The 9,968-nt window shown below is 35.8% G+C and overlaps 1 long non-coding RNA gene across 2 annotated transcripts; it reads left to right on the top strand.

The window, feature by feature from the left end:
* The first annotated feature begins 7,808 nt into the window (after positions 1-7,808).
* Positions 7,809-8,985, top strand: LOC147486881 (uncharacterized). Of its 2 annotated transcripts, XR_015202996.1 has the most exons (5): positions 7,809-7,905; positions 8,072-8,131; positions 8,270-8,411; positions 8,484-8,601; positions 8,745-8,985. It is a non-coding gene; the product is annotated as an uncharacterized LOC147486881 (long non-coding RNA). The 2 variants fall into 2 exon arrangements; XR_015202995.1 differs by lacking the exon at positions 8,072-8,131 and having other exon boundaries at positions 7,811-7,905.
* The last annotated feature ends 983 nt before the right edge of the window (positions 8,986-9,968 follow it).

Below are 9,968 nucleotides of genomic sequence, written 5' to 3'. Positions count from 1 at the left end.
ATCATCGGAAGCACCAATGTGTTATACCAAACTCTCAATAGACTTAACTTCACCTTCTACAGGAAAACCTAGTTGTCTCTGCTTTTGTCTAAACATGTTAACTTCCACAGAAAGATTTCCAAAAGAAAGAGTCATTGAGCCATCCCGGCAATTAATTTGGGCATTGGCTGTTGCCAAGAAAGGACGCCCTAAGATGATGAGAATAGAATCATGAGCAACTTCTGTGTAAAGAATAACAAAGTTGGATGGATAGTAAAAATCCTGCACTTTAATGAGAATGTTTTCAACTACACCCTTAGGATACTTAATAGAACGATCGGCTAACTGCAAAGTCATTTTTGTTGGTTGAAGTTTTGTTAGACCTAGTTGTTTATATAAATAAAAAGGGAGTAAGTTAACACTCGCCCCCAGGTCTAATAAAGCAGTTGTTATGAAGGTATCACCTAAGGTGCATTGTACAGTATGACAACCAGGGTTCTTGTACTTAACAATTCCGTTATGTTCAGATAAAGAGGGATGTTGTTTAGTTAAGAATGCTTCGTGGGGTATGTTGGTTTTCCTCTTCTTGGTGCACAACTCTTTTAGGAACTTAGCGTGTCTAGGCAGGTTTTTTATAGCATCTAGAAAAGGTAGGTTTATAGTCAGATTTTTAAACACTTCCCTAATCTCATCAAAATTTTAGTCCTTCTTAGACATAACTAGTCTCTGGGGATATGGTGGTTTATCTCTATATTTAGCAATATTATTAGTCTTTGCTTTATCTCTATCCGTTTTCCATCTAGGTGTCCATATTGGAACCTCTACAGGTGTAGGGTCTTCAATTTCTATTATTGGGTCTTGTAAGATTTTCCCTTTCGGTTGTGGTTTAACTGGTACTTCTATAGTTGTAGGGTCTTCAGTTTCTATTACAGTATTTGGTACATATGGTTTCATTTTCAGCTTCTGTTTGCAGATGGTATTCAGGCATAGTTACTTTGTTATCAACTACTCTCCCTGAACGAAGGGTAGTGACTACCTGTAGGTCCCCATGGTTTATATTACCATTAGAGTGAATACTGTTTATTTCGAAGGCGGTGTTTGTTGACTTAGGAGTAGTAATCGCTTGACACGGAAGCACTTTGTTTGGTTATTATTTTGGTTAGGAGACATGTCAATAACCTTTTGGCACAAAGACTGCATCGTTTGTTTCATCATATTAGAGTTTTGATCATGCTGATCTTTCATCAAATTTGAGTTTTGTTGCATAATTTGATTTTGTTTTTCTAATAAGGTCACTACTTATTTGTCTGTAGATGGTTGAACTGGCATTAAGGCTTGTTGAGCGTTCATGTCTTGATGTTGATAGTTCTGGGTCATGGGCACTAAACCTCTATTTTGGTCACCTAAGTTTCCTTGTCCTTGAGGTTGAGTTAACTAGTGGAAGTTTGATGGTTGTGGTGGTGGTTGTGCATAGACAAGAGGACAATAGAAGTCGGAATGCTCAAGACTAAAACATACATTACAACCACTACACCATAATAGGATATTTGCAACACGCACCTTTTTTGATTTGCAACGCTTATTTAGCATTAGTAAGTTTCCAACGTTAAATAAACGTTGGTAATGTTGTAAAGCGTTGCTTTATTTGGGTGAATTTCCGGAATTAATTGCTAACGCTTAAAAAGCGTTGGAGAAGTGTTACAAACTTAAAATTTCGCTGACGAGGGAAAACCAAAAATATCGAAATATAAAACATAATTTTTTTTTTCTCTCCTCTTTCTCTCTCTCACCGCCGCATTATTTCAAGATCCCTAATTTTCGCACTCCTCAAAATCAAAGAAAGAAGAAGAAGAAGAAGAAAACAAGGAGTTTGGAAGTCCGTTTTGACACAATTGTATTTTCTTGCAGTTTGAGGTAATAATCTTTCATTTTCTTTCTAGTTACTAACTTAATTATCTAGTCCTGATTATCGACATTGCAAGAAATGGATGAATTCTATTTTTTTCATTCCTTTCTTAGCGATATTTTGCAAGAAATGGGTTGTTTAGTTAGTTTAGTTAGTGTCTTAGAAATGGTTGTTTAGCTAGTGGTTGTTTTAGTTAGTGTCCATAGCCTATATTTTGTCTCAAGTTGCAGCGTCACTTGGTATCTAATTCCTCTTCTTTGATCCGGTGGTTGGTGTTTTTGTTGGTTGCCTAATTTTTCTTCTTCTCTTTCAAGTGGGACTGTGTTGTAGGAGAACGTCAGTAACAATCAGTAGATTTGTATCCGCTATGATTCGGGTACTTTATTTTCAACTAATTCAATTCAATTCAATTCAACTTCTTATGGAGATCATCACACACACTTTAGTCAAAAGTTATTCTATTGCAAGCTTTGTTGTATGACGTTATTTTTGGATTTTAAGTAAGCCATAGTTCTCTTTTTGAGTATTTGTATGTTATTTCCTTGTTTCAGGTTGAACATCCGGTAAGGGAGGAAAAACAATGGGTGCTTATAATCCGATTGACATATATCGCGAGCTTATTGTGGCACGCTTTACCGATTATTGAGTCACGTAGTAGGTCTTTCTTAGTTTCTATGTTTCTTATTTACTTCAAATTCACCAAACCAGTCTTTTGATTCAAAGAACAGCCCAAGAACTTAGATAAGGATCGAGAATTAGCGGAAGCGAATGCGAGAGATAAAGGCGTTGAGGTTATCTGAATGACTTAGAGAAAAGGCAAAGTGGAAGAGGTTAGTTTTTTTGCTAATTTTATTTTAATGTAAACCATATAATATCGTTTGATTAAGAAAGTGAATGCAATACTTACAAGCATAATGTCATTCTATGCACTATATGGCTCCAAAGAGAGTAGACACGCTTTTGATTTGCATAACTCTCTAGAGAGTTTAAGCTACTTACTTGAGATAACTCTTTGTTAGATGTCTTGTGATTGGGATTCATGAAAGAACACTTAAAAGTTCCCTACCCGGTATTATTATTATTCCCTGTATGTTTGTATTTATTGTCGGTACCCGTTTTCATACAAATGATGTTCTCAAACAAAGTCTTTAGTTTAGTAGTCATTGTTAATGCCTAGAATTCCAAAATCTTTATATTTTGTGAATGCATTTTTAATAGTCTTACATTTTGGTTCTTCTCTAAGTGATACCCGTAAGATATTTCTCACCGAGTTGACGAGTTCTCCTATTATCCATTGCTTATGTTGGGTTCATTCATGTAGTCAAGGGATTGTTTACATTAGTAGATTTTTGGATTGAATATCATATAATTGTTACCAGTTCTATAACAAGACAATCAGTAGATTTTTGAGGCATATTAAGGAAGGGGTTGATATTAGCGTCGAGAAAGACGAGGAGGCTTTACTTTTGTTTAGTGGTGGGGAGACTAGGAAAGATGCTTTGGTCCTAGAAGTGAGGCTCGAGTTCTTGGGGTCATTCTTTGAATCAAAAAAGACTGGTTTGGTGATTTTGTTATTGTTTTTTGAGTTGTTTGATTATTACTTGTTAGATATAAGTGCTCTCCACAATTTTCATTGCACCATCCGAGTTGCAGTGCAATGAAAATTACTTTTTGTACTTGAAATCTTGAATATGACACGCAAGACACCACATATATGATCGTCTTTAATTACCTTTATTTACATGTATTTAACATACCTGTGAGACCATCTCATGTAGTGCTTGGGCTAACAACTCCCAAAGATGACAACATTCCTTGCTAGACGGATTTGAGCTTCTTCTACCTATAATTGTTATGACCATACGTCCTCCCGGAATTACTTCTTCAGAACGTGAGTTCAAGAATAGCGTGAAAAACTTTTTAGCTGTATCTCTAGATGTAGGAAACTTATACCCATGAATATGGATTTTCGAAGTCCTTTAAACTATTTTCAGGTTGATTGGAATGTTTGAACTCATGTGGCCTTATCTGGACAAGGTGTGTGCTAAAGCTTATAAAATTATTAATCATGCAAGTGTCTTCTAATACTCTTTTTGATGGGTTAATTGTTGACGTTTGTTGTTTAGGCCATCTGCAAGATGCAAAAGAATATTGCAAAGCCCATTATAGCCGAAAGCAAATTCCAAAATATAAAATTGATTCAGTGGAGTTTGAAGAACTTACTTTGGGCTGCCTGCCTCCAACTTTTCAAGGTTAGTGATGCTACTCTTTAATTGGTAGTTTCTGCTGATAAATCATCTTATTTGTATTGGGTTTACAGTAGGTCATCGTGAATGCTAGTTTGGGCTCTCAAATTAGAGTGTGGGTTGAATTAGAATAGGGGTAAAAGTGTTAGTTTTGGATTTGCTTTCATAGTGGCTTCCTGGGCATCAGAAGTTCCATTCAGTTCTTCTTCACCCATGAAACAAAACCTCCAAATCAACTAGCACTACACCATAATAAGATATTTGCAACACAACCCTTTTTTGCTTTGCAACGGTTATTTACCGTTAGCAAGTTGCCAACGCTATATAAGTGTTGGTAATGTTGTTAAGTGTTGCTTTAATTCAGGTGAATTTCATGAATTTATTTCCAATGCTTAAAAATCATTTTAGAAGTGTTACAAATTAGAATTTCGAAAATTTCGTGAAAGAGGGAAACCAAAAAAATCGGGCTCTATTATTTCGGTCGAAATATAAAAGATAACTTTAGTCTCTCTCCTCTCTCTCTCTCACCGCCGCTACACTAGGTCTCCTCCCTCTCTCTCATTGCCATAGCTGCCCATGGTTATAACCGTTGAAATCTTGTGTGAAAGTCTGCCACTGCCGCTTTTAAGGTGACTACTTTCTCACCTTCCTCTTCTATTTCCATTAGCAATGAAAATAGTGAGCTTTTCTTAAAACTTGAAAAGGAGTGAGCTTTTGACAAAAGAAACTTGTTTTTATTGATCTACTGGTTAAATAAGATGGAACTCTACATCATGAACTTAAGGTTAAGGATGAGAAGACTCTTCTCTTCGGTGAGAAGCCAGTCACTATTTTCGGCTGGAGGTCTGTCTGTCTGTGATTTTATTGTTTGGGTAGGAACCCTGATGAGATTCCATGGGCTGATACTGGAGCTGAATATGTTGTTGATGTGTCTGTTGTTCCTACTGTTGATGTCTCTGTTGTTGATCTCACCGTGAGACTTGAGAAGAAGGCTTCCTATGATCAGATCAAAGCTGCAATCAAGTAAGGATTGTGTGTATTGTTTTTATCATCTTAATGAAAGTTCAACTACTAATTGTAATCAAGTCCCTGTGTATTCTAACTTACAAGTCTGCAATGCTTAGGGAGGAGTCTGAGGGTAAGCTGAAGGGAATCTTGGGGTACACTGAAGATGATGTGGTTTCCACGGACTTCATTAGTGACAATAGGTATGAATTGTTGTTGATGTTACGTTCTGGTGTCTTTTCAAGGAATGTCTGTTCAAAATCAAAGTTTAGTTAATTTTTCCAATGGGGCATTTGCTTTGTCATGAAGTCTCCAACAAACAAACCTTTGATAAAAATATTGTTTTTAAGATGTGGCTGCATTGAATTTTTTGAATTGCTGGTCCAGCCAAGTGGCTCAGTTGTGTGCTCTACAAATTTTCATAGTATTTTTAATACACGTGTTTTATGTTATCTTATATTTTCATTTGTTAATCTTGTTTTTTCAAAACTAAATTTGTTTTTCAAATTTTATGAAGGCATGGGATATATGTTGAGGTGGCTGTAGTGAACTCTGTCAAAAGAAACTTAATATGTTTCTCAGTGCACTGATCTTTGTTTTTTTAAAAAGTTCCTATTTTTGTTATGCCATCATTACAGTATGAAGCTTCTGAAGTATTTCGTGAAAATGTTATAGGACAAAGCATTTCAGTTCTTTTTCTTTCCCAGTTCTTTTTGTGGTTGAAGTGTTTGGCCATTTCTGTTGACTCCTTTTGACATCACATGATGTCATTTGGTTTGGTTTTGAATTACATCAGTATGGTATGGGATCCTAGATGGTCTTTAATGTAGGTTATAGATGAATGATTAGTTTTTGAAACCTTGATATTTTCTATAATTTTCAGTGATGTTTTACCATATGTTGTAAGGCCATTTAACAAAAAATAAAGTTTTAATAAAGTAAAACTAAATACTGTTTATACTAAATACTATTTTCTATAATTTTCAGTGATGTTTTACCATATGCCTAGTATTGGAATCAATCCGCAATTCATTACGTTTACACATGTAACGATGGAATCGGATAAGTATATATGTGTACGAGAAACATCACCGCAGAATAGTACTTTTCTATCAACCCAGCAATCTAGTATTCAAAACATTTATATAGAATGCTGGTATATATGGAATCGGATAAGTACTTTTCTCTATAGTTGTAAAATCCATTAGCCTCTGCTTCTCGTTTCGCTAACTATACTACTTTCTGGTATATTCTTTTTTCTTTCTTGCTCTACTTATATATTCTTCTACTCTTGGTGTCAACTAAATGGGCCATAACCAAAATGTGCATACGAGCTGTCTATCCTTCACACAAACAAGTTGAGAAACCATTAAGCTTAATTACTTAATTGAACACATTATTCATACTTGTAAATACCAGCTAGTAGTTACTTATTATTCATTTATTCAGGGTATTAAGTGTTTTTTTTTCTTCTATTTTTCGGAATGCTAAGTATGCATATAGAGGCTATTTTGTTGATTCTCTTGTTTTTACATATTGAGTTCAATTATCCTATAAACTTATTCCTAGTCATTTATCGTACCTATCTATCCTTTGGGCTATCTAAAATCCTTTCTATTGTTGCAAATTTGCTGGATGACTCTAATTCGACTTGTTCTAGAATTATAAGGTGTAAACAACCTACAAGATCAAGTGCACATGGGCACTTATTGCAACAGATCAAGTGCCCCACCTATGCCTTGGGTACTACTACATTTTTATTAACCAAGCCAACACCAATGTTGCCTCATCCGGCCGGGTTCTCCTTGTTAGAAATTTTGGTCATTCGTGACTTTCTTCACTTAAAGAAACCCATTTAAAGCGGTATTATTATGAGGACCAAGTTGGATAGATTGACTTTAGTCTTTGAACTGGTAAATTAGATAGATTCACATTGTTCTAAGGAAAGATGATCGTCGGAAAAAGGTATTCCACATTCCGTATCATTATCGCGGCCTTGATTTGATGAGAAAGTATATAATCATGTATCATAGGATTTTCTTGACTCCATGCTTGAGAAAGTGGGACTCCCTCAAGAGTGTTTCTCTGCGGTGTTATACTCCCCTTCGAGACGTTGCGGTTATGCGCACTTTGGGTAAGATTTCTCTGCAATGGAATTCACCGCCTTCTCCGTAGCTTTCTCCGGAGCTTTCTCTGCCGGGTTACACCGCATCCTCATGAACAAAGAAGTGCCCTCATGTACCACGAGCCCCTCATGGACAGCATCAACACGCCTCATGCTCGTGCTCAAGATCCTCCCCGATCCTCAACCACAGCTAAAATTAGCAGCAGCCCCTCATGTTCAGCAGCAGCCCCTCATGTTCTTCAGAGCCCTCTCATGTTCGGCAAAGACTAGAAATCTCAGCAGCCCCTCGTGTTGCATCAGCTCCCTCTTGATCAAGAGCACCCTCATGCTCATGGGATTATATTGCCACAAAGGTTTTAACCTTGGAGTAGTTCCGTGTTTCTTTCTCAAAACTATATACCTGTTTGTTAGTGTTCTTGTTGTGTGCTTATTGCAACACATGTGCGAAGATGATTATAAAAATTAAGTTTCAGTGGTTTTTCCATTGTTTGTGTTGATTTTGAACTTTTTCTTTGCTTAACAAGTATTCCTTATTGGCAAATCTTCTAACAGGCATCAAGATTAACAATTTGGAAATTATTGATGCAAGGGGATACAACCGTTCTCTCATTTCTTCACGCGTTATTGAAGCTTACTTGATTAAGGTAAATTGGACTTCCTTATTTCAGTAAAATTGAGCCGTTTGTTAGCATATGGTATAATAACAACAATGAACAGATAAACTGACTGCAGTTTAGAATATTAATAGTCTAAAGAAGTCATCCATAAGCTTTAACTACTCTTCTGACATCTATTCTTATACGTGTTTAGGCTTTTGCTGATGAAATTGGAATTCCATTCATGGAAACCAGTGCCAAAAGTTCTACAAATGTAGTAGTAGTAGTAGTAGTAGTAGTAGTAGTAGTAATAGTATTAGTAGTAGTAGTAATAATAGTAATAATTATCTTTCTTTCTTTGGCATTACTGGTTTCTTGAATAGATTTGTATTAATTTCGTTGACTTTGGCAGAGTTGTTTGGCATTAAGATATGAGGCATTGATTCTTAGAGAGAAAATCAGTGGATGAGAATTAACTTCAAGTTTCATATCAAGAGTGGTTCAATTTTGCTAAAGATTTAGTGGGAAATGGATTTCACTACATTGCCGTCAAGGTAATTAATGAAATGTTATTGTTTGCTTATTGGTGTTGTTGTTAAGCTAAAACTTTACTTGTTTGTTTGTAGGGGTGTGAAAGTGCATTTTCATGCATTCAGGCAAACAATGTCGTATGCTGCTGAGAGATAAGTTCGTGCTTGATAATGTGAATCTTTCATGAATCTCCATTTGGGTTTTGATGCAGAGGTGAGAATCCCTAGTCCTTCTTTACTGTTAAGCTTAATCCACTATACCTTAGATTATCGAGTATTTAGCGTTTGAATTGGTCTTGATCCCCTTTTATGCGCTTCATGATCTTTTCTTGGTCGACTATTTTATCTTAATGCTAGGATCTCTTTTGGAGCATTTGTGGAAGTAAATGGGCGTAGGGTTTTCCACAACGCAAGCTGTTATCTCTTGTTTAGGATCATATAGTATAAAAACTTTTTTTTATGGTGATAGTTCAACAATAAGTTTGTGAGGTTTAGAAAATCGCTCAAAGTTGTGAATGTATATGGTTGGATTAGTTTTGTACTTTATCAGTTTTTTTTCCCATATATATTATGGTTTCTTTGTAAAATAGTATGAAAATATATTGTGTATAGGATAAATTTAGCTTAAATAAGAATTTATGATTTATGTATATGGTGCAAGAGGGGGCATCTTTTTGTAGGTTTAGCTAGTCGCTACAAAATATGAGAAATTATTATTTTTTTATCAGCAACCCATCAGCAACGGTTCATAACCGTTACAAATGATTTTTAAATTAATTTTTTTTTAAATTAACTAACAACTTTGCAACGGTTAAAAACCGTTACAAATTACCAACGCTTAAAAAGCATTTGTGAAATAAAAAAAAACTGTTGCAAATATTTTAAATTTGTGTACAAAATAGTTATAAAAAGTGTTGCAAATCATTATTGCAACGCTTATTAACCGTTGCAAAAATTTCCAACGCTTTACCCACGCCATATTTGCAACGCTTAAAAAGCGTTGCGAAAATTATTAGCAACGCTTTTTTGCCGTTGCAAATAGCTTGTTATGGTGTAGTGAACGAGTAGATTTAATGTTCACGACAGGAGTGGGTTGTTGTTTAATAGAGATGACATCAACCTTTTTACTGAGGGCATCAATAAGAGTTTTAAGCTCGAATCAGGTTTAACCTCAAAAGAAGAAGGAGTGGAGCGGGAAGATTTGTTACCTCCCTAATTGTTGTTCCTCTTAGATTGATCCTCTAAGAATTTATAAGCCTCTGAGGCTCCTTTACTAAGAAAACTACCCCTAGTCATGATATCTAGAACCTCCTTATGATGATGTAAAAGCCCCTTGAAGAAGGCACGAACAAGCGTGTCCTTCGCAAGATTATGATGAGGGCATTCAATGAGAAGATCAGTTAAGCGATTCCAGGCCTCTGAAAAGGATTCATGAGGATTCTGATGGAAGAAATGAATTTTTTGAAGCATTTCATCTGTCTTTAGTGGTGGGTAAAACTGTTCCATGAACAATTGAACAAGATTTGCCCATGAGTCCACAGAGTTTGGCGTTTGGGAAGTTAACCAAGACGCCGCCTTGTC

This window comes from Coptis chinensis, chromosome 7 (assembly GCF_015680905.1).
Source record: "Coptis chinensis isolate HL-2020 chromosome 7, ASM1568090v1, whole genome shotgun sequence".
NCBI lineage: Eukaryota > Viridiplantae > Streptophyta > Magnoliopsida > Ranunculales > Ranunculaceae > Coptis > Coptis chinensis.
Note: the sequence above shows the minus strand (reverse complement) of the source record. Positions and strands in the feature narration are given on the sequence as shown.